The following is a 25,810-nucleotide window of genomic DNA, read 5'->3' on the forward strand; positions in this document are numbered from 1 at the left end:
AGAAATATAAGAAACACTTTATCTTTTATTTAATCTTTCAGAGACTAACTCGGTACATTAGAATTTTAAACATAAAAATTCTGCAGCAGCCTAGCATTTTCTAAGCACCCCACAGAACTTTTTGCCTTGCTCATTTTGGGATGCATTTATGTAAAACATCTGTCTGAAATGCTGTTTTAAGGATGACTCTGTAGATGTCTATCTCTGATGGGTGCCAACATATTTTAAACTAATGACTTTGGTGAAAATATGAATTAGATTTATTGTTGTATAAAGCTAGACAAGTTACTAATGACAGAGAAGACAAAATCAAAAGGCCCTGAGAACTTTAGAGTCCCCCCCACCAAATGATACAGGCTATTGTCACTGTTTTGGGTTACCCACCAGAGCTAGATGGGAAGACCCTGTTGCTGAATGTGTGACACCACATGCTTTGGTTGCAGGACTGGAGAAATCCAGAAAGCTGGAACTGAGCCGGAAGCTTCCTCTCTGCAGTATCTTCATATCACCTGCAGGTGCTGTGCATGTGGGCTACTGGGAGAGAAAACTGCTCGGTTATTTTCCCTATGGACCCTGTGAGCTACTAAACCAACCTTCCAGACAAGATGTGTCCACTAGTGCAGTAGTCTAGAACATTAGGGGGTAGCTAACTTCTTTCTTTCTTTCTTTCTTTCTTTCTTTCTTTCTTTCTTTCTTTCTTTCTCTCTCTCTCTCTCTCTCTCTCTCTCTCTCTCTCTCTCTCTCTCTCTCTCTCTCTCTCTCTCTCTTTCTCTCTTTCTTTCTTTTTAAAAGGATTTATTTTTGTTCTCTCTCTGTGTGTCTGTATAAGGGTGTCAGGTCCCCTGGAATTGGAGTTACAGAGTTATGAGCTGTCATGTGGGTGCTGGGAATTGAACCTGGGTCCTCTGGAAAAGTATTCAGTGCTCTTAACTGCTAAGCTATCTCTCCAGCCCTCACTAACCACTTTCTGATTGGAATTTTGGCTTTCTGATTGGAATTTTGGTTGCTCTTCTAGGGGACCTGGGTTTGGCTCACAGCATTTACATGGAAGTTTACAGTCATCTGTAATTCCAGTTTCATGGGTCCAGTGCCCTCTTCTGACCTCGGTGGCTAGCTAAAGATTGTATTTTAATCACAAAATCTTTAATAATTTTCCATTTTGTTGAAAATGTTAAAAATTTCCAGATTGTAGCTTCTGAGCATTTTTCTCACAGTAAATTGAACATCCCTGGCTTACCCCTGTGTGCCAGAAGATGGCCTTGGACTCCTGAAGCTCTAATTATTATTATTATTATTATTATTATTATTATTATTATTATTATTTTATCTTAAAGCATTTTATTATCATCAAATGTGTGATTCTTTTTTCCTTTTTTAAATTTTTTTATTGTTTTTATTGAGCTATATATTTTTCTCCACTCCCTTCCCTTCTTCTCCCCTCCCCTTCTACCATCTCCCATGGTCCCCAGGCTCCCAGTTTACTCAAGGGATCTTGTCTTTTTCTACTTCCCGTGTAGATTATATCCATGTATGTCTCTCTTTACTATTGGTCGAATAGATATATGGCCTCAATTATTATGATTTTCTTTATCTCTTCTAGGATTAGGTCCTGTTTTTAAGTACTTGATTTGGGACAACAAGAGAAAAGTATTGGCCATTTCTTTAAACTAGATATAGAGATTTCAGAGAGAGTACAAATTGTATAAAATATATTTATATCTCTTAGATCTTTCTTTTTAATCATTGCTAGTATCAGTATTGGTGTTTTGCCTTCTTATATGTATGTGCACCACATGTACTTGGTGCCCACAGAGGCCAGAAGGGAGCATTTGACTCCTGAAAAACTGAACTTAAAGTGGTTGTGAGATGCCATGTTGGTGTTGAGAATGGAACACAGGTTTTGTGGAAGAGCAGCCAAAGTTTTTAACCTCTGGACCATCTCACCAGCCCTTAACAGCATCTTTCAAATGTCTACTGCTAAGTTGTCTTAGCTAAGGGATCTATCACTATGATAAAGCACCATAACCAAGACAGCTCACGGAGGAAAAGGTTTATTTCACTGAGACCTCCATATCACAGTTCGTCACTGAAGAAAGTCATGGCAGGAACTCAAAAGAGAGCAGGAACCTGGAGGCAGAAGCTGATGCAGAAGTGATGGAGGAGTGCTACATACTGGCTTGCTCTTCATGGCTTCTTTAGCCAGCTTTCTTCTAGCACTCAGGATCACCAGCCTGGGGTTGGCAGCACCCACAGTAAGCTGCGCCATCCAGTATCAATCATTGGTCAAGAAAATGCATCCAGGATTGCCTATCGGATGGGGGCATTTTCTCAGCTGAGGTTCCTACTTCTAGAATGACTCCAGCTTGACTCAAGTTTCATAAATCTAGGTAGCACACAAGGACAGTATATCTTCAGGAAAATCATGGTTCTGCTGACTTTTCACAAAGTGACTTTTTCTGTAATGCTCAGGTCATGAATGAACACTTGACCCCTAAGCCTCACTCACTGCCTCTTGCCAGTCACGACCTTTTCCTCTCAAGCCCCTGTCGTTTCTGTTGTGTAGAACTTGAGCCTGATTTTGAGGTTTGCATGCTTTAAACTGTGCAATGTAACTTTGTGATTTTGCCTTCTTCCCTTCAATGTTGTGTTAGTGCAGTGTATGTATGTTGTTATGTGCAGCTGTGGCTCATTCATTCTCTTTGCTGTGTAGTTTATCCTTGTACAAATATAGCTGCCAATTCATATATTCTACTATTGGCAGACATGCGAATTGATTCCATACTTGCTTTCATAAATAGTACAAACACATACATTTTTGTATGCCATGTAGTGAACATACACATACATTTCCGGGCAGGCATTTGTCTAGGAATTACTGAGCCGGGGAATGTATATATGTAAACAGTTTTAGTAGAGACTGTAGAGCAGTTTTCCTAAGCAGTTGTGCTAGTTTATATTTCGTTCAAGAGCATAGAAAAGTTGCTCACCTGTCATCACTTGGTATAGTCTGCTTTTTCCTTTTTAACCACTCCCTGGACTGGACAGTTTGACCACCAAATTCTTCTCAAACTATTCCATAAAACAGAAAAAAGAAGAATATACTAAACTCATTTTATGAAGCCAGCATTGTTCTGATACTGTACTGGCTAGTTTTATGTCAACTTGACACAAACTGGAGTCCTGAGAGGAGGGAACCCCAAATGAGAAAATGCCTCCATAAGATTGGGCTGTAGGCAAGCCAGTAGGGCATTTTCTTAATTAGTGATGAATATGAGAGGACAGGTGGTGCTTCCCCTGGGCCTGTCCTGGCTTCTGTAAGTCTGAGCAAGCCAGTAAGCAACACCGCCCCCATGGCCTCTGTATCAGCTCCTGCACCCCGGTTCCTGCCTTATTTGAGTTCCTGCCTTGACTGCCTTAATGATGAACCATAATATGGAAATACAAGCAAAATAAACTCTTTCTCCCCAAGTTGCTTTTGGTTACAGTGTTTCATCATAATGGTAGAAACCATAAGACAGTACCAAAATTAGATGAGGACATACCAAAAAAAAGGAAACTGCAGACCAATTTCCCTGATAAGCATAGATGTAAAACTTCCCAGTAAAATGTTTGAAAATTGAATTTGAAAACATACTAAGATGATCATACCTATGACAAGATAGTTTCCTTCTGATGATGCAAGATTAGTCCAGCATCTACAAATACATAATTTAGCACATAAATAGACTTAAGGACAGAAAGCATGTGTGCATCTCAGTCATTAAAGAAAAAGCCATCAACAGAGTTCAACATCCTTTCATGATAAAAATCCTGAATAAACTAGGAATAAAAAGACCATACCTCAACATAATAAAGGCTGTATATGACAATCTGCAGCCAACCTTATACTAATTGGGGGAGCTGGGTGTTGTATTTCCCCTAAAATCTGCAAGGAAACAGGATGTCCACTCTTTCTACTCCTTCAGTCTAGTTCTTGAAGTTTTAGCCAGAGAGATAAGACAAGAGGAAGAAATAAAGAGAAGAACTCAAATGACCTTGTTTGTAGATGACATTATCCTTTATTTAAAAGACACTAAAAGCACCATCAGAAAACTAGTAGACCTGATAAATCCTTTCAGCAAAGTAGCAGATTATACAATCAACACATAGAAATTAGTAACATTTTAGTAGCTTTTCTATATCCCAATAATGAGCTTACCAGACAATACATTAGAAGAAAGAAAGAAGGAGTGGGCAGGGGAAGACAAACTCACACACCTAAGTAGTAAGCTTAATTAAAGAGGTAACACTCCTGCAGTGAGAATGCCAGATACTGAAGAAAGAAATTGAAGAAGGCATAGAAAGATCTTGAGTACTCATGGATAGGCAAAATTAATTTTGTGATAATATTACCAAAAACTGATCTACAGATTCAGTGCAATCCCCACCAAAATTCTAGTGGTATTCTTTACAGAGGTAGAGAACAATCCTAAAATCATATGGAAGCACCAAAAAAAATTCCAGAATAGCCAAGATAATCCTTAGCAAACAGAGTGGTGCCAAATATATGCCAATAACCAATCTTGAATTATATCACAGAGGTACAGTAACAAAACAGCATAGCACTGGTATAAAAGACATGTAGACCAATGGGATAGGAAAGAGGATCCAGCATGCTAAAGGCTTGGGAAAGCTTACTGATCGCGCGCTCTCTCTCTCTCTCTCTCTCTCTCTCTCTCTCTCTCTCTCTCTCTCTCTCTCTCTCTCTCTGCCAAACTAATTTGGATGCAAATTTATTAATGTGCTACAAAGCAGTGTTTTGTGTGGCACAGCTTGGAAACAGACTTACCAAAGCCACTGTCACATTACATATAGGACCTTAGAATTGTCTCTTACAACTGAGGGCTGTGGTGGTGCACACCTTTAATTCCAACACTCAGGCAGAGGCAGGCAGATCTCTTTTAGTTCAAGGCTAGCCTGGTACATAGTGAGTTCCAGGACAACAAGGGTTATGTTTTAATTAAAAGAAAACAACAATAACAAAAAACTCCATACAGTTATAATTGTAAGTAGATGTATTTTAAGATCGATATGAACTCTTTAAGTATTAAAATGTAAATAACACAAAATGGTTTTCAAAAACAATTTGCTGAACTTCCTTTTCCTAAGCATTCAGATGACTTTACGAAAGATGATAATTGCTAGAGGATTAATGCTGCTTAGAAGCAGCAAACCAGGCAGTCAGTTACACAGAATAGCTTGTTTTTAAGAAGCATGAAATGGCAACACAGGATTGCTTGTGAAGAATGAAGGGATTTAAGCGGGAAATTAAAATCCTAGTTCATGTACCCTTCAAATCCCAGTAGATATCATATTTCTCACTGAATCATCAGCCTGTGGTTATTAAAATACATTATGCATGCTTGGAGAGAAATAATGAATATGTTCAGAAGTATATGTCTTTCCTTACTAATATTCCTCTTATAAATGAAATGGGAAAAGTGGGAGGGATAGATATTTTTTATAAAATGATCAAAGTGATTTTTATATTTTTCTCATTGTTAAAAATGTCTTACACTGTTAAAAAGGAAATGGAGTTTGAAGTGATTTTTTTTTTTGTGTGTGTAATGAATTATTTCCTTAAGACAAACCGCCTAGTAATTGCCAAATTTAAATCCTTAAAACAAAACCAGAACTTCCAGAAATAAATAGTATTGCTATTTAAGGGTATTATAAATATGATGAAAAAGCAGTTAAACTTTTTTAGTGCTTACAGAATTTCTTTGCCCAGGTGGCTTATTTTGCACGTTAGCTTAGTCACAGACACCTATGTATGGAGAAAGAAGAAACATAGAGCTTTATTTGGTGGATCTCTTTACCTGGTCCCAGCTCCTCCTGCCATGTCAGCAAGCAACCCTCTCAAAACTCACCAAATCCCAAAATAATTGTAGGATGCTATAGTTCATACTAGTCGTCACAGAGGAAATATAAGGCTTTTCCTCACTTCACACCTTGGTGTTGTTCACACATCAGTGATGTACATACAGTTTTGTTTGGGTTTTTATTTATTTATTTATTTTTGAGATAGGGTTTCTCTATATAGTCCTGGCTATCCTAGAACTTGTTCTGTACACTAGTCTGTCCTCGAACTCACAGAGATCCACCTGCCTCTGCTTCCCGAGTGCTGGGATTAAAGGCATGTGCCGCTACACCTGGCAAGTTTATTTGTGTATTCATTTATCTACTTAAATTTCTGTTGTTTTGAGAGTATCTGGTATGTAGTGCAGGCTGCCCTGGAACTTACTATGTAGCCTGTGCTGGCCTCAGCCTTCAAAGTGCTGGCATTACAGTCGTGCACCACCATGTCAGAGGCTTCTCTCATCTGACCACTTTATCCTACTACTTTACAAAACTCCATTGGGGTGATCTGTGGATTTTTATCGCTTTACTTTCTTTAGATTTTAGCTCACGGAGAGATCAGTTACAGATCGATCCCGTTGCAGAGTCCTTTAGTTGTAGATTCTGACCTGGAATGATGAGCTGTTCTCAGTAGGTTCATGCAGAGTTGTGTGTGGCTCTTTCTGAGAAGAAAGCCTGGTGTTTGCATTTCTGAGGAAACACGGCCCACCTAAAAATGGTAGCTAACCACTACTACTGTAGAGGAACTAAACGCTGGTCAGATTGATCCAGCTCACCGAGAGCTGCTTGAGCGTCAGATGTTTCTTTGTGTGTTTACAGATGTTTGAGCACATGCTCTGCCTGCTGTTGTAGTGCTGGGAAACCATGGTGCCTGAGACAAGCAGAGATGCTGTTCCTACAGTTTCTTTCTGTTTTCAGAATTCCATGTTAGAAGGTGATCCACAACAGGCAGTGATAATTTCAAATCGCTTTAGATGGAACTTCAGAGCTGCCAGATGGTATGAGAAAAGTAAAACACGTCCGTACCATCGTGGCTGGGAGTGTTTGGGCAGTTCAAACCCATTGATCACGAACTCCTCTTTAAGGAAATGACTTTTGAGCAGATCTCTGAATGAACTGGGAAGACGTGAGGGTATAGAAAGTGCAGTTTCAAGGTGTGCCAAAGGACAGAAAATTGGTAATGTGTGTGGCTGTTATGTAGTGAGCCAGGGGAAGAGGTACAGATGACACAGGAAGATTATCACACAGAATATCCATAGAGGACTTTGGAAAGGCGCTTGGGTAAGTGTGATGGGAATTAGGCAAGGTGCTTGAATGAGTATCTTCCTTTTTTTTTTTTTTTTGTTATTTTTTGGGGGTTATTTGTTTGTTTTCTTGAGAGAGGGTTTCTCTGTGTAGCCCTGGCTGTCCTGGAACTCACTCTGTAGACCAGGCTGGCCTCTAACTCACAGAGATCCACCTGCCTCTGCCTCCCAAGTGCTGGGATTGCTGGCTTGAATAGTTATTGTTCTAACTTACATTTTGAAAGATTATTCTGATTGCTTTAAGAAGAATAGATGTTTAAAAAGACAAAATTAAAATCAGAAGTAACAATAAAGTTACTTTGATATTCTCAGATAAAGATGATTGAGTCAGTGTTGCATATTGATAATGTGATGGACTATTTCACAGTGGTCTCATCACATAGACTCACAGTTTCTATTTTTTTAATATTTATTATTTATTTATTATGTATACAATATTCTGTCTGTGGTACAGGCCAGAAGAGGGCACCAGACCTCATTACAGATGGTTGTGAGCCACCATGTGGTTGCTGGGAATTGAACTCAGGACCTTTGGAAGAGCAGGCAATGCTCTTAACCTCTGAGCCATCTCTCCAGCCCCCCACAATTTCTATTTTAAGTATTGCATATAGTTTAGTTTGTCCTGAACAACTTGTTTGTTTTTATATCAGGAATAGTATATTTTCTGATTAACTCTACTTTTGAGCAGAAAACACGGTGTGTAGTACAGCATCACTTACATTCTGTACACTCCCATCATCTTTTCTCCAGTGCTCACCTTCCCCTGGCCCTGGGTTTTCTTGGTCACTCTATTGTGTAGAGTTTGCACTATGTTCGTTATTTGCTATAAAGCCCTTTTGGAACAATGATTTATAAATAAACATTTGTTAGGGGAATCCTAAAACTGCAGTCAGAAGCTCTAGATATAGATGGATTTTCTCTACCTTTTTATTGAATAAATCTTTCTTGAGTTCCTCAAATAGTCAGATAGTAAGTAAAGAAGTACAAGTAGGTAGTAGACATAAGCTGGGCTGGTGGTAGATGATGTATACCTGAAACCTGAGCCCTTGATAGACAGACTGGAAGGCTGTAATTTTGAGGCCAGCCTGGACTGTACTCTCAGGTACAACAAAGACTAGTCTGTCTGAGAGACGTGTTAGTTGGTGTCAATGAAGACAGTATTATCTTAGCGGAAGGACAGACACTTGAAAAGTGTGAACAGAAAGCCACTCGAATGCATGCGAGTAAGAGCGCTATTGGGTAGGACAGCAGAAGCTGCATGGGCTCCTGCCTCTCTCATGAAGTACGTCACAACCTTGGAAAACAGTTTCCTGAACTATGTCAACTGTTTGTTTAACAGAAAAAAAGGTATATAGTTTACTTCTGGGAGAGATTCCTTTCCTGACATGCTTACTTGTCACTACTAAAGTCAGTGACTTGTGTGACACTTACAGCTGCCCTCATCCTGTACCTAGCAGATTTCATCAAAGCGATGGCGGGGTGGTGGCCTTGGTGAAGATAATGGTGAACTATTTGGAGCTGGCACTTCTCCCCACCAATGCTGCTTGAGAGAGGAAATACCGTGGACATCCACTTCCTTCTCTTTATCCCTCACCTCTTCTCTTCTACCTTCCTATGCACAGACCATACCCCGAAATAATTACAGGCTGCACATTTTAGGAAAGAGGTTCTGTCCATCACCAGGGAAAAATAGGAGACTCCTGTAAGTTTACAGGACTCGAATTGCATTTGACACGAATAACCTTGGATTCTTTCTCTGGGGACATGAACAAGTGTTGGAGGTTATGAAAGACGTGTTTGGCCAGAACTCTTGTCATGGAGACTGGGTGTCTGCCAAGACTTCACTTTGAAATCTCTGTCTTCTGTTTCTAGTCTTAAGGCATCATAACATACCATTCTTTTGCCGCTAGTCTATTTTATTCTGTTATGAAGAAGTTACTTTTAAATAACAATTATTTCCACTATAATTAAATAAATCTTCCTTTGTTTGCATTGTATTTGTTACTATATTGTATATACACCCTGCTTGCTTAAACTTGCCCACATAACTCCTTCACAGGAACTTGCTTTAGAAGTTTGAAGTCTTTGACTTCTAATGAGATTTGCCCAAGTTGTAGTATCTAAATGCTTGACTAGCAACAGCAGCGGGACCGTAAGCTGTATACACAGCTCCTCCAGCAAGCTTTTTATTCTTAGACAATTCTAAAGTCATCTGAAGTGCCAGAGAATTAAAGGTAGAGGCATTGGAGTTTACTCCTGAGTATAACAAGACCAGACATTTCACAGAGTTTACCTTACGGTCCAGATATTAGAAAAGTATGCTGCCCTTGGGAAAGCTTAGATGATGAAGGATTAGTTTGAACCTAAATGGCTTTTGCCCTTTCTCTTCTTTGTGTTCTAGTGTTGTTACTGTAGAAGATCATGGTTTATGTTTAAATATATAGGTGACTTATACCTTCAGTTATTAATATGCATTTTGAACTCAGGTTTGTAACTGTTATTTTAAGAACTAAGTTCAAGCTGCTGTATTGTGTGGGCAATTATTTTTTGAGGTAAAACATATTTTCTCATCGGGAACTCACCAAGGCCAGCTGGCCTGGGTCTGAAAAAGTCTGGGATAAAACTGGTCTCGCTGAACATAGCAGACAATGAGGACTACTGAGACCTCAAGAACAATGGCAATGGGTTTTTGATCCTACTGCACCTATTGGTTTTGTGGGAGCCTAGGCAGTTTGGATGCTCACCTTACTAGTCCTGGATGGAGGTGGTGGTTCTTGGACTTCCCACAGGGCAGGGAACCCTGATTGCTCTTTGGGCTGACGAGGGAGGGGGACTTGATTGGGGGAGGGGGAGGGAAAGGGGAGGTGGCGGTGAGGAAGTGACAGAAATCTTTAATAAATAAATAAATTAATTAAAAAAATATTTTCTCTCTCTGCTGAGAACTGAACCAAGGACTTTATCATACTAGGTGTATGATTTACCACTGAACTATGTCTCTAACCTAGTTTCTCATTTTTTTTAAAATTTATTTATTATGTATACAATATTCTGTCTGTATGCCTGCAGGCCAGAAGAAGGCCCCAGACCCCATTACAGATGGTTGTGAGCCACCATGTGGTTGCTGGGAATTGAACTCAGGACCTTTGGAAGAGGAGGCAATGCTTTTAACCTCTGAGCCATCTCTCCAGCCCTAGTTTCTCATTTTAAAACAATTACGCACCCACAAGTTACAAGCAGTTCCCTGCACACTTCCCTTGTCTTTCTCCAGGGATCACTACAGTGTGATTATCAAGACCAGGGAACTGTTCAAAAGCTCTCATTTCTCCCCTTCTCTTTAGTCTCTTAGAGTAATTGGTTTGTTTTCTTCCTCACCCTTTATAATTCACACATACTTGTGAACACACTTAAGTGCATGCTCATAGTTAAACTTTGTTTTGAGATAGGCTGTCACTGTATGTAGCCCAAGCTGGCCTTAGATATGACTTTCCTACTCACGGCCCCTGAGTGTTGGGATTACAGCCATGTGCCATCACACCTGTCTTAGTCATTTTCTATGCTTGCAGAATGACTGGGCTCATTTATGTTATATAATAATTAACATTTTAAATGCAGTATTCTGTTATTTTATGTTGATAAATATAAATCGATTTTATTCTCTTTGATCTATTCTTGCTGTTCTGTAGTATGAATACAACATAATTTATTGAAGTATGTTTCCTTGTTTTTAGGCATCATAGGGTCTCAAGATTTTCACTATCAGTAATGTTGTAGATAATATCCTTATATAGTGGGCCACTGTGACTATTTCAGTAAGCCGTCAGATGTAATATTTCTATATACTGTCAAAAGTACACCAATCATTTCAAAGAGTTAATAAGCAATATGACAATAAAATTAATAGATATGTGGAAAAATATACACTGTGTAAGTATACAGTTTGGAAGTCATAGACTGTTCCTTATTTATGATGTAAACATTATCATTCTGCATGTTTGCAGGACTTTGGGGGAACACAGTGCTGGGGATCCAATACAGGCAAGCACTTTACTATTGAACCACGCTCCCTGATAGTTAGATTGATTTTTAGATAAATTTTCAGCATGCCCCTATAGACCAAAAATTATAAGCCAGTACTGCTATAAGCCACATTTTGGGGTAGCATTTGTCGCAGTCCAGCCATGAGGGGTTCATACATTCCAGGGTAGGGGCGTGTGGATTAGAAACGTTAAGTAGGAGCAACAGAGATATGAAAGAAACACAGAGACGTAGGATAGAACCAGGAGGGCTATGCAGTGAATATTGACTCCACCCACGTTTATTTTTCATATGCGTCTATACCCCAGTACAAAGGGGGGGGGTAAAAGACTGCTTTAACATGACACAAAGGACAACCAGAACAATTACTTGTTTCAAAACTTGAGACATTCAAGCCATTATTTCCTGAGTAAAGCATTTGATGTTTTTGGCAGGATATGCAGCAAACACACCCTAGACCGAGTATCCTGTAGGCAGCCACTCTTATGTACAGACCTCCTATCTGACATAAGGAGCAGGAATAGGCTTGAGTTCTCTGCCCTTTGGTCAGGGTGGAGCAGATCTACGTCTCTGGACCATCTTAGTGTCCAAAACACCAAGTGACCACACCCTAGGTCAGGGTTTCTTGTTTGTAGCCACACCTGTTGTCAATAACTTTGAAAGAGTAAAAATAAACTCTCTGTCCTTTAGTCAAGGTGGACCAGGCTCACATCTGTGTTCCTCCACACAGTACATAAAATACAGTCCCATATGTAAGTGTTCTTAAGATTATCAATATCTTGTTAATTCATTTTCATTAGTTAGAGCTGAAGAGATGGCTCATAGTTTAAGAGCATTAACTACTCTTCCAGCGGTTCTGAGTTCAATTCCCAACAACCACATGGTGGCTCACAACCATCTGTAATGAGGTTCTGGTGCCCTCTTCTGGCATGTAGGCATATATGCAGGCAGAACACTGTATACATAATAAATAAATAAATCTTTAAAAAAGAAAGGACGAGCCAGCACTTGATAGGCAGAGGCAGGGTGAATCGTGTATCGCTGTGAGTTCAAGGCCAGCCTGGTCTACAGGAGCTAGTTCCAGGATAGGGCTCCAAAGCTACAGAGAAACCCTGTCTTGAAAAACCAAAAAAAAAAAAAAAAAAAAAAAAAAAAAAAAAAAAAAAAAAAAAGGAAAGAAAGAAAGAAATAGGCTAAAGTTCCTAGAACAGCCTGTCACAGTAGGGGTAAAGGTATTCTGGACTTGAATGAATATTATACATGCTATCATAATTATTAAATATTAGTTAACCCAGAGTGACAGTATTTAACAAGAAATTCTTTTAGAAATCAGTTTCCTTTGGGACCAAAATTCCTAGTATTCATCTATAAGTATTTTCTCAGATCAGTGAGATGATCATTGTCTTCACATTTGGGTGACCCAGAGAACTGCTCATACACAACTAGTGTTTTGTTTTGTTTGAGCCAGGATCCCACTGTGGAGCCCTGGCTGGTTGATTTGTAGACCACACTGGTCTCCCACTCCTGGAGATCTCTCCTTCCCAAGTCCTGCTGGGATTAAAGGTGTGCGCCTCTATGACTGGCCCACTGCTAGCACTTGGAAGGGATACACATTCCTTCGCATCTGTGCTGGTGTGTGCTATGTGGGGGAGGCACATTGTAAAAGAGCTTTTAATTAATGATTTAGGGGTGGTATGGGGGGAGTAAGATGAAGGCCAGGTTAACCACAAACTCAGCAATCTTCCTGCCTCAGTGCATTCAGACACACACACTTTAGAAAATCTCGTGGCAGCCTTTGCCATTTCTCTGTGGGATGTGGTTAGACACTGCCTTTCCAGACACTCACTGTCAGCTCATCCTCATTGATTGAAATTCCTGAGTTCGAGACCAGCCTGGTCTACAGAGCTAGTTCCAGGACAGGCTCCAAAGCCATAGAGAAACCCTGTCTCGGAAAACCAAAAAAAAAAAAAAAAAAAAGAAGAAGAAGAAGTTCCTGATTACTCAGTAGTTTCTCTTCTCACTGTGGTGTTCTCTCCTTTTCACCTCCTGGTCTTTTTCTTTTTTTTCTTCTTTCATTTTCATTGTGTGTAGTAGGTATTATTTCCTTAGATTTCTCGTGCCCTTGCCATCTGACCCCCCCCCCCCAATCTGATGTAAAATGACCCTAGCCTTCCACAATTTGGCAGAAAGATTTCTTTCCCCCCCCCTTCCTGTTGTTCTGGGGGCTCCGTCTCCTGCAGCTCTCTCTAGCAGAGTGCATTCTTTCATGAGCCGCGTAGAGAGAAGGATGAGTGGTGGCTCCCCTAGCTCTTCCCGTCCATCCCCCTGCCTCTAGCAGTCTCTCCCTGTTCACACACGTGCCCTTCTTTTCTTCATTTTCAGCTGATAGCCATTTTTAATGAGTGCACGGCACTCTCGGGAGTGCAACTGGGTACCTCCCTTGTGTGGTCCCAATCTGCTTAAAATTCCTCCACCCTTCCTTGATCAACTCCTGACACTACACACTCAGTTTGGATACTGTCAAGAGTGTACTACACTAGAAACGCAGATGGACTTGTCTGTGTCTTTCCATGATGTCACAATTCATCAAATAAGTTCAAAAGCTATGTCAGTTTTGTTGGTTGCAATTTTCCAGGTCGTTGGTTGCTCACTTTCCATGGATAGTAGCTGTTGGCAAGCACAGATTCTTTGATTCCATTCCTAATTACTAACATGAATGCAGGTGACACATTACACAGTAGTGTGTGTGTGTGTGTGTGTGTGTGTGTGTGTGTGTGTGTGTGCGTGCGCAGCGGAGTTCAAAGAGCCCTTCCTGGAGGTAGGCAGAGGCAGAGCACTATATGGACGCAAAGAGAATGTGTGTTAGATAAGGTAGTACCAAACCCAGGTGGGGAGCTCCTGGAAGCCCACAGAGCCAGGGATTAGGGTTCGGTTGAGCTACAGAGTTGAAGTACAAGACATGAAGGACACAGAAGTGAGGATGGGGTCTGAATGGATGGATAGACAGAGTAGCCTGTGTTAGCAAGCTGTGAAGTCACCCCGCCCCCCACATTAGTTCCCTACCAGTCGGTCATATGGGTGGTCAGAAGACAGTCAGAGAGGGTCTTTCCTTCACAGCGTTACCTGCTCTCCTCTCCATATATGGGGCTGTAGGTAAGGGCGTTGTACCATCCTTAGTCTAGTGTGTTCTACAAGTTTTCCAGCTTGCTTTTTCTGCTATTAAATATGCCCTTATGTTCATGTATTTTCTATAAATTATCAAAGTAGACAGGAAGAACATGATTCCTTTATTACAGAAGAGGAGGTTGAGACCTGTCTTAGTTAGGGTTCTTATTGCTGTGAAGAAACACCAGGGTAACTCTTATAAAGGAAGGCATTTAAATGGGGTGGTTTGCTTATAGTTTCAGAGGCTTAGTCCATTGTTGTTGTGGCAAAGAGCATGGCAGGGTGCAGATGCTGGAGGAATGGCTGAGAGTCCTACATCTGCAGGCAACATGAAGTCAGCTGACTGTCACACTGAGGGAAGCTTGTGCAAAAAAGACTTCAGAGCCTCCGCACAGTGACACACTTGCCACACAAGGCCACACTGTCTAATAGTGCCACTCCCTTTGGGGGCAATTTTCTTTCACAGCACCACAAGACCCAGGTTATAGTGCCTCTAAATGGTTAATTCAAGATGCAGGTATCTTTAGTTTTTACAACATGGTTGGATAGAAATTTAATAAGGCATAAACAATTGGTAAACAATATTGATGCTTATTACAGAATGTTTCCAGAGCTATGAGCAGTAAATGTCTGTTGTTGGTTTGTTGAGAGAATTTATATGTGTAGCCCTAGCTATCCTGAAATTCATTCTGTAGACCAGTCTGGCCTGGAACTCAGAGATCCACCTGCCTGTCTCACAGTGCTGGGATTAAAGGCATGTGCCACTATGTCTGGCAAAGCCTTATTTCTTAAGCGTTATCTTATTCAAGTGAAGTAATCAAATTGTTACTGGTAAGCGGGAGGCACAACTACATGTTGTGCCCCTCAGCAGCCTGAGGAGTTCCTTAGACAAACTGGGATTCCATTGCTTCGATGGAGAGAAGAATTTTACGACTATCCAGTATGGTGAAGCAGAGTTAGAGATTATATCAAAGGCATTTTATATTTGATATAGACATGAGCATGAGGGTTGGAGAAAGAGAGGCACTCAGAAAGAAAGTCATGTCCAAGGATAGGCTTCCCAGAGACTAGGGGAAGTAAGATACGCTCAGCTGTGGGTGTGGCGCCTCAAGAATAGTAATCAACGGACTTAATATTACCCAGACGTGCCGTTTCTGTGGCTCAAGTTACATCTCAAAAAGTTGCTGTCAACCTGCATGGGACTGATTTAGGCCCTCTGCTTGTATCTTGCAGTTGTGTAGCTTGGTCTTGTGTGACTCCTAAGAGTGGGAGCAGGGACTCTCTGACTCTGTTGCCTGCTTTTGGCACCCTTTCCTCCTACCAGATTGCCTTGTCCAGCCTTAATAGGAGAGGAGGTGCCTGGTCTCACTGCAATTTGATATGCCATGGCTGGTCTATATCCATGGGAAGTTCTATTCTGAAAAGAAATGGAGGAGGAGTAGGTAGGTGGGGGGAGAGGAGGGAGACGGGACTAGGAGGAAAGGAGGAAGGAGGAACTGTGGTCAGGATGTAAAAACAAACAAGCAAATGAATAAATAAATAAATAAATAAATAAATAAATAAATACAAAAAAGCTGTTTAAAAAAATCTTCCTCATTCTTCTCTCACTTTCAGTAAGATCGTAAAGCCTTGGATGTCATTGGACGGAATAATAATCTGATAGAGTGATACCAAGAAGCCACTGGGCTTCACAAGGACCTCCCAAATTGCACATCTTTCCTGGACTGGGGTTTGTGGTGGGAGTCCTAGAAAATTGTAAATTTGTAACTGGGGAGAGAGAAAGACCTTGTTGTGTTGTGATTCTTGCTTCTTTGCTGGCGGAGGAGCTCCTTTCTGCTTCTCATGTCTCCTAATTTCCCTCTTTCTGTCCTTCCTTAAGATAAGTACATAGAGTTTTATTAGGTAAGAAAATGGAGGGCTTGAGATTGTAAAAACTTTTTTAACTTCTACCATTCTGGTGCACCATAACTAAATATGAGATACTTAAAAATTATTCCTTAAAAAATGCTGCCTTGTTTTAAGTTGTAATGTTCATCAATTTTTTCCTTAAATCATAGTCTCTTAATTACCCCAGACTCTTGCCAGGAAGTTTTACTTTTAATATTTTATGATTTTTTTCAGACACTCTTTAAAATACTTAGAAGATAACTTCCACCTTCTTTCATGTCTCTCTCTTCTCTTCTTTGTTCTCTTCTTAATTATCAAGAACCAGGCCTTAGCTCCTCACCTGTGTTGAGGGCACTGAGCCAGGCATTGTTTCTGTTCTTACAAACAAGAGACTGGGGCTTGAGTGTTTTCTCATGGCCTAGTGTGAGCTGTTTATGCAAGGTAGCAATGGAAACAATTATCCTAACAGGATGACACAGCCTGTTAGGCTTAGAATGTCCTGATTTCCTGTTTAGGTTATCCAGAGGTCAGATGCAGGCTTATCTTCCCACTCTGTAGTCCACATGGTCGAATGTGGTAGAACTTGGATCACAATCCATTGATCTGCATTTATTTATCCTCCCAAGAAAGTAAGTCCTTCCCTTTCTGTTGTTGGTATCTTTAAGCTACAGCCCTTAGTGATGGTGTGGTGCCCATAGCTGCATGCCAATAGCTGCTTCCTAGCTCAGCTGCGTCTTAGTCTTCACGTACCTTTGTCACAGTGTTGCAAAGTTGTCTCTTACCTCTCTGGAGTCTGTTACTAAGAGCTGGGCCTAACATAAGCCTTGTCTCCATGCTGTGAACACTGCCTTAATGAATCAGACTTAGTAATTTGCCATTTGCCTTTTTACCCTTTGTATTTTATTATGCTCGAGGGGATGGAAAGACATTTCTCTTTAAAACAGATCAAGCAGCAAGTGTTCTGACATGTTTTTCAAGCAAATCATTATTCCTGACAAAAGATAGTTACATATACAATCAGATCTGGAAGTAAACGGTTAATTTGGGTTTATAAATAAGTGTCTTTTAGATTCAAGAAAAGTAAATACATATTTTAAATTGCTTGAGTAAAGATAATAAAATCTATTACAGAAAAGAAGAAATGGCTGAGGATTCAGGTCCCTTAAGTATAAAATAGTGGATTATTCACTGTGTATGTGCAAGTGGCCTACTGTTGTGCCTTAGCGCCAGCCGTAATACTCTTTCTGTTACACAGGGGCCGTGAAGGGCCTGTTTTGTTAATGTCCGTTACCCTGTCTTTGGTAGTCAGCTCACTTTGCATTTGTTCTGGACTCCAGCACAAAGGTAAAGTCTGGCCGCAGCTGAGACCTTCTCTCTAAAGCATAGCATGGATAGCCTGAGCTTTGCCTTTCGCTGAGGAGCTCCCCCAAGGGTTAGTTAGAACTGAGTCTCCCACCGCAGGTGTGCACCCTCTTCTTCCTACGGCAGTGGGGATGGCTTTACTTAGTTTCATCTGTAAACGCCTTCAGTTCCTTTTTTTTTTTTTAAGACAGGGTCTCATATAGCCCAGGCTTGTCTCAGAGTTGCTATGTAGCTGAGGGTGGCCTTGGCCTCCTCATTCTTCTTCATCTACCTCCCCTGTGCTGGGATTATAGGCATGTGCTACCATGCCTTGACTCTGAGTTCCATTTTAAACAAGGAAATGACAAGATGCCATTCAGACATTTTGGTGTCTAAAGTATTTAGTTTTAATTTTAGTTTAGTTTATTTCCTTAAGCCAGAACCAGCACTCATATGACAAATTATAAATTTTATTAGACTTACTAAAATTTTAGAGTAAAACATATGTGACTCATTTTATTGGAGATTAAATTAACCCAGGTATTAGATTCTCCACATTTTCTTGTACTTTTTTGTAAATCACAGCCATTATCTCACATGGGGAGTGGGGATTAATGGAACACCCACCTAGATTCTTTTAGATGTGGAAAAATAGTTGTTCCTGTTTCTTAGCACTCACCCGTGAAGAAGCACACAGAGCAAAGGAACATCAGCCGTCTCCCTCTCAGCTGGTCCAGAGGGTCTTCTTCCATTGCTCGAGTTCTTCCAGGCCCAGTTCACACCACTTATCGGAGTTCTTCAGCGCTGCAGTGAATCAAAATGATTCATCAGAAAGAATCGCAAGTCTAGCAAGCGCCTCTTGTGGTTCAAGGTTTGATCCTTTAGAACGAGACTCTTTGAGCTTCGTGTAACTGCCTCACATAAGTGCAGCAGATGATGTAATGAACCTGGACAGAAAATTAAATATATGACCAGCAGTGCTTGTTTGGCATGTGAGGTGGTGCCATCATGGGTTGGCAGAGGGGAATCTCAGAAGCAGAGCTTTGGTTTCGAAATGCTCTTCACATCTGTAGCACATGTTAAATCAGTCCTTTCGCAGTCTAACTTTCAGAATGATAATATATTAATAGAATTTCAGAGTTAAGTAACTGCTTTGGTAGTTTTTACTCAGTGTGTAGAGGTACACATTTAAAAGAAACAAAATTTTTAATTTTCAAAAAATTGTACATAAATGGTTATTGATGATAGCTAAACTGTGAAAAGAGCTGAATGGTCTTCAGCTGATTATTAAAGAAAGTGTGATACATGGGATAGAATTCACCAACAACAGACAGGAGGTGTTAATCGTTGCTGCGATATGAGAATATGCTAAGTAAAAAGCCAGTTAAGAGAGACCGCAGGGCAGGACTGCCATTTACTGCAGTGACTGCTGATAGCTAGGGATTGAGATGGTATCAGACACTGGATATACTGAAAGCCACTGATTTTAAGCGGATGAATTCTACAGTACAGCTCAAAACTACTTTTTTAATTTTTTAAATGATGTATTTTTAAATATATTAAAGTTATAAAAGTTAAAAGAGGAAATTTTTGAAATAGCTGTTATAAATAGAAAGGTTGCCTAAGTAAGGTAAGCTCTTCATGTGATATCGGTATATGTCCTAAATTAGCAAGGCAAGTCTGAGTTAGTGTTGTTTTTCTGAGAGTAGGCGCAGGAGCAGTAAACTTTTAGTACTATGATATGCTCCGTATCCAATTATTTGCTGGTATTATTTTGAAAAAAAAATAATACATCAACACACAAGCTTATACATGTTTCTGATGTTGTTATTTTTTCTGCTGTGTAGTACTCCACTATTTAAATGTACCACATTTTTCTTATCCATTCTTTGGACAAGGGGCATTTAGGTTGTTTCCAGGTTCTGGAAACAATGCTGCTGTGAACATAGTTGAGCACATGTCCTTGTGGCACGATTGAGTATACATGTTTCTGTACGTTACTTTAGCTATGACAGCCACAGGAATTTTGGCAAGTGTAAGGGTTTATAAATCTGATTGTGTTCACTTCCATTATTCACCTCTTTCTTTGAAATTCTAAACTCACCTAATGGCTGCCTAGCAATATCATACAGCATAGCTTAGCATTGAAAATACTCTAAAGAAGGCCTGGGGTGGGAGTATACACTTTTAATCCCAGCACTTGGGAGGCAGGGGCAGATGGTAGCTTTGAGTTTGAGACTGGCCTGTCTTAACATAGAGCGTTCCAGGCCAGCCAGGGCTACATAGTGAGACCCTGTCTCAAAAGAAAGAGGGGATGGGGAAGAAGAAAGGAAGGTGGTTGAAATAATAAAAGAAGAAGAAAGAAAAATCAAAAATTCATTTCAAGAACACTTCGCTTCTGTAGTGAAGTGAGTTAAAGGGAACTGCAGTCCACGGCACCCTGAGCCCACCCTGAGCCCATCCTGATCTCACCCTGAGCCCATCCTGATCTCACCCTGAGCCCATCCTGATCTCACCCTGATCTCACCCTGAGCCCACCCTGATCTCACCCTGATCCCACCCTGAACCCACCCTGATCTCACCCTGAGCCCACCCTGATCTCACCCTGAGCCCATCCTGATCTCACCCTGAGCCCACCCTGATCTCACCCTGATCCTACCCTGAACCCACCCTGATCTCACCCTGAACCCACCCCGATCTCACCTTGAGTCCACCTGATCTCACCCATACTCCTCATAGAGGGAACCCAGAAGACATTGGCTGAAAGCAGGCTTGAAAAATGGATGTTTAGCTGGGCAGTGGTGGTACACACCTTTAATCCCAGTTCTTGGGAGGCAGAGGCAATCTCTGTGAGTTCGAGGCCAGCCTGGTATACAAGAGCTAGTTCCGGGACAGGTTCCAAAGCTACAGAGAAACCCTGTCTTGAAAAACAAAACAAAAAATAAAACAAAAAAAAAAAAAGAAAGAAAAAGAAAAGAAAGAAAGAAAAAAGAAAAATGGATGTTTAAAGAGAAAAGGCTTGGGTGAAGACAGCTTGAAGGCCTTTAACACCAGGAGGCAAGAAAAAGAGACTGAATTTCATGTTTTTAAACAAAATCTGTAAAGGTTAATGCTAACCTTATAAGCCCTACTTGCCTAAGGACAGATAACTTCCTGGAATGCTGGGAGCTGGTGTTCTTGTAAATTTACAAGTCACATGATTTTGCTTCAATAAGCAAGGTTGGTTGCCCCAGCTGTGCAGGATGTACTTCATCACTTGTATATAGGAAGTACCTCAGGATGTATGCTTGCCCGGGATTGGACGAAGATGGAAAGTGTCATAGCCTTGAGGGTTTGGTCTTTATAGATAGGCACCTGGTCAACATAGCTTGTGGCTATTCTCTGGGAGTCCCCAGTATGGAGCTGGTCAGTGTCCCATTGTCCTGGCCAGTATTAAATAAAGCTTGCTTCAATTTGACAGCTATAGATTTGGTCTTTGTTCTCAAAGTTTTCAGATTTAATGGTTTTGTAGTCTAGGCTGACCTTGAGCTCATGCCTTTGCTTGAGATTACAGATTGCACCACCATGCCAGGTTTTCTGAAGTATTGGAGATTGAATCCAAGACCTCAAGCATGCTAGGCAAGCCTCTACCGATTGAACTACACCCATTGCCCCTTGTATGGAGTTTGACTAAGTTCATATTGGCTTATCTAAAATTATCCCCTCAGCTTCTTCTAGAGCTTTCTGAATGTGGTATTTGCACGGAAAGGGGAAAGTCTATGCTTGAAAAGGCAGATGGTGCTCATTTGATGCCATTGTCTGGAAAAGACAAGAATTCTCCAGGAAAGGAAGATCTTTCTTCTTCAATTCCCAGTAGTCAATTATGGAGGATTTGTTTGAAGGACAAGTGTTTCGGCCTCAGCGTTGTACTGGGCTTAGGAGTTTTGTTGTCCTTAAGTCTCTGAAGCGCACTAGGAACCTTGCGTCAGCTTTGTTTCTTGAAGCCTAAGGAAAAACGATCTTCTGGTTTACTTTTGGAATTTGCAAAGCGACCCTGAAGTCCCAGGTGGATTTAGTGTTTGGAAAAGGGAATTTGGGGGAGTAAGGCTGCCCCTGAGCCCCCAGGTCAGCGTTCACAAAAGCAAACCTGGTGTCCCCAGTTGCTTCTCTCTTGAGGTTGGCTTGGCTTTATTTTTCTTCTGTCTTGGGTCACTGCCCCTGAGGTGCTTCAAAAGCAAAATCCGAAAGACACAAAACAAAACTAAACCAGATTCAAGGGAAAATGAACCGACACTGTGGGTTCAGTTTTACAAAGGCAAAAGGCACTCTTCAGAGCTCCACAGAATGGTTTAAATCTGCCCACATTCACTGTATCATTTGCATAAATAATCTCAACAGATTTGAGACCCCAAAAATCTGCAGATTCAGAACCAATCTATAGGGTGGGGAACTGGCAGCCAGCTAAATGGACCAGCGTGAAGGATTCCTCGGTGATTCTGAAGTGACTCCATTTTCGAGCGTACGAGTGGGGCCACCCATGCTACCATTTCATTCCTTAAGCTGATCTTCTTGTTCGCTGAACACACAGGAAGCACTAAGGAAGTAAACCTTAGAACTTACAGATATAAATCCCCTTGATGTGTTAACAGTTGTTCTGGAGAGGAACTGGGTCCTTACTAAGAGAGGGTACTAATTTCAAATGATCTTTTAGGCCATGATGAGATGGAACGGAAGCACCACTGTTTCGCTGCTTGCTTTTGTGTGATCCATACTTCCCCAAAAAACTTGAAGATTCGTTTTACTTAGCTATTGGGACAAACCCACTTACAGAACTTAATACCGAGTCTCATTATCATGTGCCCTACTTTATCCTTTAATAAGCGTTTGTGAAGTTGCTTTTGGATAATGTGGTGGTGTTTTGTTTTTGTTCATGTTCCATCTATCTTTGAACTCTGTGTATCTGTGTTAACTTATGTTTCATCTGTTGAGACCATGCCTTACTGTTTTGTTTTTACAAGACTAAAGCACTTTTTAAATTTAAACTTTTTAATTTTATTTGGTTTTTCAAGACAGGATTTTGCTGTAGCTTTGGAGCTTGTCCTAGCTCTTATAGACCAGGCTGGCCTTGAACTCACAGAGATCCACCTGCCTCTGCCTCCCACGTGCTGGAATTAAAGGTGTGCACCATCACTGCCCGGCTGAGGCTAAAGCATTTTATGTGGTTACTACAAACTTATTGTTTGTTCACTGCCTTCTGAAGGGACCAAAACTTGAAACAGACTGATGTTGTCTGTAATGGGGGCTTTAATATTAACAGTACAGCATCCTGGGAAACTTGGATAGCTCTAAGGGGCAGTCCCTAGGGCAATGGCAGGATGGAGAGTGAAGCTGAGTACTGGTGTTTCCCGACAAACACTCCACCTCCCTCCCCTTACCATCATCTTCTGACAGCTGGGCATGCCCAGGGGTCATGCTGTTCCAGTCAGAGCCGGCTGTGTGAAAACCTGTGGGACCCTGGACTGATCTACATAGCAAGTTTCAAGTCAGCCAAGGCTACATGCCGAGGTGTTTAAAAGTAAACAAAACAAAGCAGAAAGGTAAAAAATGGACTTGATGTTAGGGATGAGACCTCATTTCTCAATGAGACCATGAGAGAATCCACTCGCTCTACCAAATAGCCCAGTGAAGCCTGGGAGAGATGATGCAGACAGTTGCCAGCATTGCCAAGGTGTTTTGTTGTTGTTGTTTTGTGTTTACTTAGTCCAGCAGCATTACCGGTTTGAAAAATCCATATGCACATGGAAAGGAGAGATTTGAGTATGAAATCAGCATGTGTTTTGGCTCCATTCTTCCTCCTTATCCATACCCATTTTCCTTTAAGACATAGACTCTGAAGTGCTGCTCCACTGGACAACCATTTATTCAGGAACCGAGAGTGACGGCAAGAGAGTAGCAGGCAGTCGTGGTCTCCCCTGTTGTACATATTAAGCTGACAGGAGTTTCCTCCTGTGTTAATAGAGTTCACATTACTAGGGTTTGTGTGAATAATTTTTTAAAATAATTTCTTTATGTGAGCTTCAAAATATAACTGTTTCTTGGTTAATTTATCACCACTTAATGTTCACTCCTTGAGGAAAGGGATAGTGTCTAGTTGTTATACTGTCTTCTGGTGTCTAATATTAGGTATGTAGCACATTGAAGGTGGGCCATAAACATTTGCTGAATGATTAAGTAAATTTTATCTAGATATCTGGCATTGGTGTTGAATTCCTTAAACTTTATCCACAGGTTTCCATAAATATCTACAAATTACTCATGGTACATGTTTTATAAAATAATTAATGGTAACGTGAATATATAGATTAGAATCTGGTAGGTACATTAAATTTTATACTTTCTGTAATCATAGTGATTTGCAGTGAATATCTGCGTATGATGTCTGGTCTTGTGTACAAATTATAATCACAGTATTTCTATTTAGGAAAGACTTTCTTTGCCGGAAAAGGGCCATGGTCTTCACAGCTGTGGTTGGTTGGTGCAGTAGACGGGCTCTTTCTCCCCACCTGGAGAGGGTAGTGCAGCCTAAGAGAGAAGCAGCCTCACTGACAGACTCTTCCTTTCCCAAAGGTCACTGGCTAATGCCCTTGAAGAAAGGCACGTCACAGCCAGTGTGTAGTGGTTACTTTCTGCAGACTGTGGGAATGACCCCATTCACATGGAGAATCACACATAGACCAGACAGAGGAGCCTTCACAGTGAGACTGCTGCCGACACTGTAGAGACTGCTAACATTTTAACAGAAGTATGATGCTATCTTTAGTTCTAGCAGTAAAGCATGCTTACTATAGAATATTAGGACAATAAAGAAAATGAGTTATTTGTAACCCCACTGTAAAAATGATACCATTTTGGCATATCTTCAAATTTTCTTCTATTTATGGGGTTTTCTGTAATTAAGTAGCAATATACATTATAATCATCTTCCTAAGCCATTTAAATTTTATGTAGATGCTTTTATGAAGTATGTGATAGTCTCTGTACATTCTACCTTACTGTTAGCAGTTTATCTTTTTTCCCTTATGGTGGTGCTGGGCATTGAACCTAGACCTCGCGCACACTAGGCACGTGTTTCTTGATATGGAGTAGACTATTCTAATTTGTTCTGTAACCTAATAAAAAATGTTGGCGCTTATTATCTCTGTGCATGGCTTTCTGCCATCCCTTATTATTTTTCCTATAATTCCTCTCTTATAAGTATTATTACCAATCCAAAGAAAATCACTGTTTTATGGTTCTTAAGCCCATTGTAGATGATAGTCTGTAAATCACATTATCATCATCCAAGTATATGAGAATTAATGTCCCTTGGGAAAATATATTACCAAACAACAATGAAAAATCATGCACACATTCTCTTTTTATTATCAGACAGTACCCTTTTCAATTATTTTATTAGAGTTTCTATAACAGTGTTTCACTTTCTGTTGTGGGAAAAAAAACCAGAGCAACCATTAGTCGTTACTATTTTCATTATTGCACTTCCAACCTTTTACAAGTGTCTGCATAACAGTTGCACACTGATGGAGAAAACCAGAGTCAAACAGGCCCTCACCTTTCCAAGAAAAAGTTGGTTTCTCCTAATCTTTTTTGTTTTTTCTTTTTGGTGGCTTTAATTACCTTAAATGTTTTTATTCATCTTCTAGTTACTGGTTCCACGCACACATCCTGTAAGTAAATATAAGTGCTTCCTTCATGTGAAAGCAAAACCAAGAGAACCCTTATTTATGAAGTGTGTTTTTAAAAGTATATAAAAAACTGAGGAGATAGTTAAGTAAAGCATCCAGCTTCCTGAAACAGTTCAGATGGGGAGAATAGGAAGTGGGCTTTAACCGGCTTAAAGGGATTAGGGCCTTTAAAGGTGGTTAAGGATTGGATGCTTTGGGTTAGGCCTGGCGTTGCTTTTAAAAGATTATAACAATATTTGACAATGCTTCTAAATGGAGTTTATAAAGCAAATTGTCAGTTTTGAGACACACTATGGAAAATAGAGAATGTCTTTTGTTGTTGTTGTTTGTTTACACAAAATGATTGGCTAGAGTTAACAAGCCGAGTCCTGAAGCCCAGATACCATCACGGTATCTCTCACCGAGGAGAATCCAGCAGAGGTTGTGTAATGCACTTCATTGAGATTATCTGAGCTT

The 25,810-nt window shown here is 40.6% G+C and overlaps 1 protein-coding gene across 1 annotated transcript in view; it reads left to right on the top strand.

Moving 5' to 3' along the window:
• Exoc6 (exocyst complex component 6) overlaps window positions 1–25,810 on the top strand; it is a 139,374-nt gene that overhangs the window by 110,745 nt on the left and 2,819 nt on the right. The gene's annotated exons all lie outside the window — the stretch shown is intronic.

This window comes from Alexandromys fortis, unplaced genomic scaffold, assembly GCF_014885135.2.
Source record: "Alexandromys fortis isolate MF-2015 unplaced genomic scaffold, M_Fortis_MF-2015_v1.1 scaffold_10, whole genome shotgun sequence".
Lineage (NCBI taxonomy): Eukaryota > Metazoa > Chordata > Mammalia > Rodentia > Cricetidae > Alexandromys > Alexandromys fortis.